Source organism: Odocoileus virginianus, chromosome 3 (genome assembly GCF_023699985.2).
Source record: "Odocoileus virginianus isolate 20LAN1187 ecotype Illinois chromosome 3, Ovbor_1.2, whole genome shotgun sequence".
NCBI classification, from domain to species: Eukaryota; Metazoa; Chordata; class Mammalia; order Artiodactyla; family Cervidae; genus Odocoileus; species Odocoileus virginianus.
The window spans coordinates 12050101-12059603 of record NC_069676.1 but is presented as its reverse complement, the minus strand read 5'-3'; the positions used below and the strand labels follow the sequence as shown (position 1 = coordinate 12059603).

The window sequence follows — 9503 nt, the reverse complement described above, 5'->3', positions numbered from 1 at the left end:
AGCAGCTCCTTCAGCTCAATTCCAGAAAAATAAAAGACCCAATCAAAAAGTAGGCAAAAGAGCTAAACAGACATTTCTCCAAAGAAGACATACAGATGGCTAACAAACACATGAAAAGATGCTCAACATCACTCATTATCAGAGAAATGCAAATAAAGACTACAATGAGGTACCATCTCACTCCAGTCAGAATGACTGCTATCCAAAAGTCTACAAGCAATAAATGCTGGAGAGGGTGTGGAGAAAAGGGAACCCTCTTACACTGTTGGTGGGAATGCAAACTAGTACAGCCCTAAGGAGAATAGTGTGGAGATTCCTTAAAAAACTGGAAATAGAACTGCCATATGACCCAGCAATCCCACTTCTGGGCATACATACCGAGGAAACCAGAATTGAAAGAGACACTTGTACCTACCCCAATGTTCATTGCAGCACTGTTTATAATAGCCAGGACATGGAAGCAACCTAAATGTCCATCAGCAGACGAATGGATAAGACAGCTGTGGTACATATACACAATGAAATGTTACTCAGCCATTAAAAAGAATTCATTTGAATCAGTTCTAGTGAGGTGGATGAAACTGGAGCCTATTATACAGAGTGAAGGAAGTCAGGAAGAAAAACACCAATAGATTATATTAACACATATATATGGAATTTAGAAAGATGGTAACAATGACCTTATATGTGAGACAACAAAAGAGACACAGATGTAAAGAAGAGACTGTTGGACTTGCAGGAGAGGGCGAGGATTTGAAATGATTTGAGAGAATAGCATTGAATCATGTATATTATCATATGTGAAATAGATCACCAGTCCAGGTTTGATGCATGAGATAGGGTGCTCAGGGCTGGTGCACTGGGATGACCCTGAAGGGTGGGATGGTGAGGGAGGTGGGAGGGGGGTTCAAAATGGGGAACACATGTATACCCATTGCTGATTCATGTCATGTATGGCAAAAACTGCTACAATATTATAAAGTAATTCGCCTCCAATTAAAAGAAATAAATTAAACAACAACAACAACAAAGTTATAAAAAAGTTTGAAGTTTTAAATCTCCTGCAGGTCTTCAGATTTCTATGCCATTAAATAACATTTGCACATATTCATCTTATTTCCTCAGTAACATAGCCCCCAACTAATTTTGCTGGAAAAAAATGCACTTTTCAGGGGGAATATGTGGCTCAAGATCCAAGAGATTATTTGTTAAAAGACTTTTTGTTCCAAAATGAAGTTCAGATTAACCAAGAACCCTTTACTTTTTTTTTCCCATTTATTTTTATTAGTTGGAGGCTAATTACTTTACAATATTGTAGCGGTTTTTGTCATACATTGACATGAATCAGCCGTGGATTTACATGTATTCCCCTTTACTTCTTAATCATCCAACCTCTCTTTGGTTGGCTCAGCTTCTCACCCAAGCACATCAGCCACCTTGAGTTCTGATTACTGTGCAAAATCAGTTAGGGTCCAAGGCATACAGATCATTTTGGAATCAAAGATCTGAGATCAGAAGTCCACAACCTTGGCCACACACTTGATACATCTTAGTGCTTTAAAAATCCTCAAGCTCAGGGTACTTGCTTAGTTGCTCAGTCATGTCCAACTCTTTGTGACCCCATGGACTGTAGCCCGCCAGGCTCCTCTGTCCATGGGGATTCTCCAGGCAAGAATACTGGAGTGGGTTGCTGTGCCCTCCTCCAGGGGATCTTCCTAACCCAGGGATAGAACCTAAGTCTTCCACATTACAGGTAGATTCTTTACCATTTGAGCCACCCAGGAAGCCCTGCTTAGGACACACCCAAATCTAACCCAAATCTAATATCAGAGTATCTGATAGTTAGACCCAGTCACCACTGTTGTTAAGCTTCCAGATGATTTCAATAAAAGCCAAGGTTGAGAAGCAGTGATGTGTATCCCCACAAATAGCCTGTGTAAATAGGCTTGAAACATGATAAAATTGTGTGGAAAGTACATAAGAGATTCAAAAGGATGTAAAATTTAAATATATACATAAAGAGCTTTTCATCTTTCCAGGATCCTTGGACCACCACTGATAAACTGTAGAATTTCCACAGATATACTAATATTCAATCACCAATCATACAGTTATTAAGATGGACATAGAATCCTGGAATTCTCTCCTAGTCCCACTGAGAAAATATGAAAAGGAAGAACACTCAGTTGTTTAGCAGGAGAGGCATCAAGGCCATAAGAGCTACAAAAATTAGGAGATGAGAGAGGTAGGATTTCAGGTCTACATGTTTAGGTTTGCTGCATTTTCTGACCTAACCTCCAAATGGGTGGCACAGGGACCAAGGTTAAATTGCTTTGCTGAAGAACCTGCACAAGGCCCTTTTGATGTCTCTGTTCCTCAGGATGTAGATGAAGGGGTTCAGCATGGGGATGACCACAGTGTACATCACTGAGGCTGCTGCATCCTTCCTGGGAGATTGTGAGATGGCTGAACTGAGGTACACACCAAGACCCAATCCATAAAATAAGCAAACAACTGCCAGGTGAGAGTCACAGGTGGAGAAGTCTTTACACTTGCCACCTAATGATGGAGCTGTCAGAATGGAGGAAAGAATTTTATAGTAAGAGAAAAAGATTTCTGAGATAGAGATAAAACCAAAAAATTTGCCAACAAAATATGTGAGTATATTGTTGGTGAAAGTGTCAGAACAAGCATGGTTGAGCAGGTAAGATCACAGAAGAAATTAGGAATTTTCACATCCTTGAAGCAGGTAAATTGTAACAGAACCAAACTCTGCACCTGGGAGTTCAACAAGCCCAATAGAAAATGACACCAATATGGAGATACAATAGATGCGTGGGTTCATGATGACCATACAATGCAGTGGGTGACAGATGGCCACAAACCTGTCATAGGCCATCACAGACAGAAGCATACCTACCACACCTCCAAAGAAGATAAAAATAGACATCTGTGTCAGGCAGCCCGAATAGATGACTCTGCTGTGAGATTGAATGTTCACAATCATCTTGGGGACCATGGTGGAAACTAAACCAACATCAGGCAAGGACAGGTTGGAGAGGAAGAAGTACATGGGTATGTGGAGGTGGGGGTCAGAGGTGATGGCCAGAATGATGAGCATGTTCCCCAGCATGGTGACCAGGCACATGGACAGGAAGAAGATAAAAAGCAAAGGCTGCAGTTCTGGGTCATCTGAGAGGCCCAGGAGGAAGAATTCTGAAGCACTTGTTAGATTTGGGACTCTGTGTAGATTGGATACCTTTTAAAAAGAAAAGAAGTTTGAGAAAAAGAACATAAGTCAATGAGTATGCAGTCCATGTCCACATTTGGAATCAATCAAGTCATTTCTGAGGTCACATACCCCAGGACCTTAGCAGTATTTCTCAGTGTGAAAAATTCTATCAGCTTAGAACTGTTCCCTCCTTTTTTCCTATTTCTCCATGGCTTTATATCCATACTTGTTTTACAGAAATTGGAACCTATGACCGATTGCTGTTGATATATTGCAGAAACCAACATAATATTGTAAAGCAATTATCCTCCAATTAAACATAAATAAATTTTAAAAAAGAAATTGTATTTAAGGGTAAAAGAGGTGCAAGAATATATATACACCTATGATTTCAATGAAATACAGTCTACTTTTTAGAAAGAATCTTGAGTGAGACATCAGTTTCCTCTTTAAGAAAAAATTCAAAAAAATTAAGACAGGTCATATAAATTTTATTTCTTCAAAAGAATTCTAGATATATCCCTCATTTAGAATATTTCTAAATGCTCTACAAAATTAAGACTGTCACATGAGTCCTAATTGAACATCAATGCTCATAATCACAAAATATTTTCCTGTCATAGTTATCTTCATAATTTTTATCATTCTTTGATTTTTCTGTTTTTACTGTTTCAGGAAATAGTGTTAACTCAAGTATGAGGGTTTTATTTTAAGATTCATTAAGTTTATATTTCATCGTGCTAGCTTTGCTTGAATTCAAACTACGTTTAAACATGATTTAGTTAAGTGCACATAATCATGCAGGATTGATGACCATGGAAATGATGTTAACATACAAAACTTCTGTCAATGATTAAATAATGAAATTTAAGAAATGCTCTTGCATTGAAACATATATATAACCATATGTAAAATAGATAGCCAATGGGAGTTTGATGGATGATGCAGGGAACCCAATGCTGGTGCTCTGTGGCAACCTGGAGGGATAGGGTGGGGTGGGATGTAGTAGACGGGTTCAGGAGGGAGGGGACACATGTATGCTTATGACCAATTCAAGTTGATGTATGGCAAAAGCCATCACAATATTGTAAAGTAATTATCCTCCAATTAAAAAAAAAAAGAAACTTTTTTCATTTATTTTTATTAGTTGGAGGCTAATTACTTTACATTATTGTAGTGGTTTTTGCCATACATTGACATGAATCAGCCATTTACATGTGTTCCCCATCCCGATCTCCCCTCCCGCCTCCCTCCCCATCCCATCCATCTGGGTCTTCCCAGTGCACCAGCCCTAAGCACTTGTCTCCTGCATCCAGCCTGGGCTGGTGGTCTGTTTCACCCTTGATAGTATACTTGTTTCAATGCTATTCTCTCAGAGCATCCCACCCTCGCCTTCTTCCATAGAGTCCAAAAGTCTCTTCTGTACATCTGTGTCTCTTTTTCTGTTTTGCATATTGGGTTATCGTTACCATCTTTTAAAATTCCACATATATGCATTAGTATACTGTATTGGTCTTTACCTTTCTGGCTTACTTCACTCTGTATAATGGGCTCCAGTTTCATCCATCTCATTAGAACTGATTCAAATGAATTCTTTTTAATGACTGAGTAATATTCCATGGTGTATATGTACCACAGCTTCCTTATCCATTCATCTGCTGATGGACATCTAGGTTGCTTCCATGTCCTGGCAATTATAAACAGTGCTGCAATGAACATTGGGATGCATGTGTCTCTTTCAGATCTAGTTTCCTCGGTGTGTATGCCCAGAAGTGGGATTGCTGGGTCATATGGCAGTTCTTTTTCCAGTTTTTAAAGGAATCTCCACACTGTTCTCCATAGTGGCTGTACTAGTTTGCATTCCCACCAACAGTGTAAGAGGGTTCCCTTTTCTCCACACCCTCTCCAGCATTTATTGCTTGTAGACTTTTGGATAGCAGCCATCCTGACTGGCGTGTAATGGTACCTCGTTGTGGTTTTGATTTGCATTTCTCTGATAATGAACACTCTTGAATTTTTAAATTTTACATGGGTTATTTGTTTCAACCTAATATAATCTCAGTAAAATATATATTGTGTGAGACCTCTCTTCATTTTTTGGACTCTATTTTGTGGTGGCCTGATAGTACTACTTCATTATTTTTCTTTTTCAGTTAATAGAAGTGTGGTTGATGAAATTGAATTATGTAGTTGTACAATGTGAACATTTCTTTAAGTTGTACAAAATGATAACTTAATGCACATACACATTGTGAATGATTATGACAATCAAGTTAATTAATATAATCCCTCAGTTCACGTTGTTGTTGCTATTTGTATATGTGAGAATATTTAAGCAGATCAGAGCAGATTTCAGAGGTATAGTACAGAAGTGTTAATTATAGTCATCATGTTGTATACTAGAGCCCCAGAAATTATTCATCTTATAAAGACAAGTTTGCACCTGTTAACCAACATCTTCCTATTTCCTCCACCCAATATCTCTTCTGTCTACAGTCCTATGAGTTTAATTTCTTAGATTCTATACGTAAGTGAGATCATAGAATATTTGCCTTTCTCTGGTGTATTTAAGTAAGGGCACTGTCCTCTGCTTTCATCCATGTTGTCACAAATGGCAGGATTTTCTTCTTATTATGAGTGAATAATGTTCTGTCATCTATATCTATGTATCCTTCTCCAGGGAATCTTCACAACCCAGAGATTGAACCCAGATCTCCTGCATTGCAGGCAGATTCTTTGCCATCTGAGCCACCAGGGAAGCCTTATATATATATATATATATATATATATATATATATTCACACACATGTATATGCATACATGCTCAGTTGTTCTGTTGTGTGACTCTTTGCAACCCATGGACTGTAGCTTGCCAGCTTCCTCTCTTCTGAGAATTTCCCAGGAAAGAATACTGAAATGGGTTGCCATTCCCTTCTCCAGTCGATATTCTTGACCCAGAGATTGAACCCACGTCTCCTGTGTCTTCTGTATTGGCAGGTAGATTCCTCACTCCTAGCACCTGGAAAAGCGTGTGTGTGTGTGTGTGTGTGTGTGCGCGCGCGCACACACACACACACACACACACACAAGAATATATTCTTGAAATCTGCCTTCTGATAATTTCACAATACCTGCACCAGACTTTTCATCTTGTATAGGAGAACTTTTTCAACCTTAGACTTCAAATCTGAATTGCAAAACACGACGATTCACGTGAAATCTTATTAGTTCCACTATGGCCTCATCTTCATAAGTCACAGGTTAACTCTGAACCAAAAGAGAATCCCGTATGAATCCCTTGTTCTACCTTCATTTAACATCTGAGACCAAAGTAGGTTAGAAAAGAAACACTTATTAGCTACAGTGGAGTTGGCTGAGAGCTGGTGCAGGAATAAGCAGATCCAGGGTTGAGTCCTGGATATTTCACCCCTTGTACGTGGAGTGTATGCAAATCTCTGCACCTCTCTGTTTCTTCCTGGAAGAAAAAAAAACAGTCTAAATTGCACCTCTAGATGTTAAGAGAAGTTGGGAACTTCCCAAGTCATTTGTTGTGAAGGATTTCAATCATTTTGAAATAGAGTGCTTAGTAATGAAGTGCATTCCCCCAAGTTTAATGTCATTTCTTGGATTATATGGCAGAGAGAGCAAAGGCTTTCCTGGGTCATGACTCTGCAGCATAGAGTGACATGAACTCCCAAAATGTGTCTCAGTCCATAGAATAAAGTTATCCTCCCCTTCTTTTCTGACCCTATTTCCCTCATATTTTTGAAAATCTCTGCAGAGATGTTTCAATTATTGAATGCTGCAAGTGCTTCTCAGTAAAAAGTAATAGGCCCCAGAGAAAGTTCATGACATACACACAAATAATCACATCATTTCTTGTCTCTGGTCCTATGGGACAATCTGAAGAATGAAAACACTGGCAGGCACTATCCACTGTTTGGAAACCATAAGCTCATGCTTTGTTTCTATTAAAAATGAAAAGATTTATTTAGGATTGAACTGGTTTTTTTTTTTTTTTTAATTCTTGGTGCTTCCTCTGTGACATCAAGGTATAGGCACTGGAGAAGCAGAAATGAATGAGCCTCAGTTATTTCTTTACATCTATGAAAAAGATACATATATAAATAAGAATGAAATATCTTGCCAAGAATCTAAGAAAAATATAACATCAGATCATGAGATATTTAAGTCAAATGAAGTGAAAAGTAGACTTATCATTAAGAATATCTAAAATTTATCTTACCGTTTCATTGTGCATCCATCACACACTTACTACATGGAGGGCATCTATTATTCATTTGGTCCTTATTCACAGATAGGTTGTATCAACAAGTAATAAATTCAGTGGGCAATCCTAAGTTCATGTATACTAAGAACTTGTCCTCACATAAGTGGAACAAACAGGATTCAAAATGAAGTTTTTGGAGTCCCTCACATAAAATCTCACTGTATCCAGACATTTTGAGGGCTTCCTAGGTGGCACTAGTGGTAAAGAACCCATCTGCCAATGCAGGAGACATAAGGGATGCTGGTTTGATCCTTGGGTTGGGAGGATCCTCTAGAGGATGGCATGGCAACCCACTCCAGTATTCTTGCCTGAAGAATCCCATGAACAGAGGAACCTGGCAGGTTATCGTATGGACCTCGCAGGTCCATAGAATTGCAAAGAGTCAGACATGACTGAGGTGACAGCATGCACACACGCAGACATTCTGATATTTTTAAGCAAAAGTGCAGGATCTAATCACAGGTATGTATGAAGTACCTTTTAAAAACTGTTTTCAATTTCCTAGGTAAGAATGAACTCTGACACTCTGAATTTATGTTTTGTGATTGAGTAGGCTGATTATAAGCATGAAGGAGAAAGTAGACAGTGGACATAACATCGAAGAACAGGATCAACAGGGAGTCTCCCTGAATTTCCTGTGTCCCTCTTCTTTAAGATGTTGCTTGTAAAAAAAAAAAAAAGATGTTGCTTGTGATCTCGCCAACCCATCTTATAGTAGATGCAGCCAGTGCTGCCTACAGCCCTCCTCTGTGTCCTCTGGAAAACTCTAAAGGGAAGGGCACAGTGACCAGTGAGTCTGCCAGGACTGACAGGGAGGTGACAGGACTCTGGGTTTGCAGGAGGAGGACTGCCCTTGGGTCCTGTGTCTGGAGTCAGTCTGCCCAGACTGACGGGCTTCAGTGCTTTCTAACTCATGATCAGGTATAAATTACATAAAATTCTGTATGCATTTACTCTTATTAAAATAATGATATCTGTGCTTATTATCAGGAGACTAAGGAGAAACATATGAAATCAAGCAATAAACAAAACACATACTTTTGAGCCTGGCACTTAGGAAACCCTCAATTACAAGACATTATGGTTAATGTTGGGCTTCTCAGGGAGTGATAGTGGTAAAAGACCTGCCTGCCAATGCAGGAGGCATAAGAGACGTGGGTTCAATCCCTGGGTAGGGAAGATCCACTGGAAGAGGGCGTGGCAACCCACTTGAGTATTCTTACCTGGAGAACCCCATGGGCAGAGGAGTCTGGTGAGCTAGAGTCCATAGGGTTGCACAGAGTCAGACACAACTGAAGTGACTTAGCAGGTGGTTAATGTCATCCACCTCATCATCACTGTTTTTAGAATTCTTTAAAGTTCTGGGGGGGAAGTGTACAGAGACCCATTCACTGCTGTGGTCGGGGAGATGTCAGTCACAGCCAGAACCAGTGAGGATGGAAGTAGAAATCTGAGTGAGAGTTCTCACACCCCAACCAGGAATAAGAATATAAGCTATAAATCTCTGAACCAAAATTTGTACACTGATACTCTCCCATCTGACTGTTCCAACTGTCATGTTTGTCTTGTTGAGGAAGAAAATCATCATGCTCCCAAACTCACTTCATCCATCTCTGTCTCCCTCAGCACTTACTGGGCTGGATTGGATCTCTGCTAGTCCATAACCAAGGAGCACAGACTCCCTGTTTCTCTCCTTCTTGGTGTGTGATGAAGTCTCAGGGACCTTCCTCAGGATGGGCTAGGAATACAGACTCAGGCTGGACCTTTGCAGTTCTTACAAAGGATGGAGACATAGGTGTGGATTCACAATACCAGAACAGGCAAACTAATGAGCAGGAGTCATCATGTATTTACAATGATATTAACTTAGGGTTCAGTGCTGAAAGCTCATCATTAGCCAGTTGGTCCCTGTTGTCCCAATCGCTGGATACCTGTTAATATTAACAGAACAGGGAAAGGAGAAAAGGGAATATTCTGGAA

At 39.7% G+C, this 9503-nt stretch overlaps 1 pseudogene; it reads right to left on the bottom strand.

Annotated features, from left to right (window-relative positions):
- Positions 1–2323: 2323 nt before the first annotated feature.
- Positions 2324–6381, bottom strand: LOC110125449 (olfactory receptor 7E24-like; annotated as a pseudogene).
- Positions 6382–9503: the final 3122 nt, after the last annotated feature.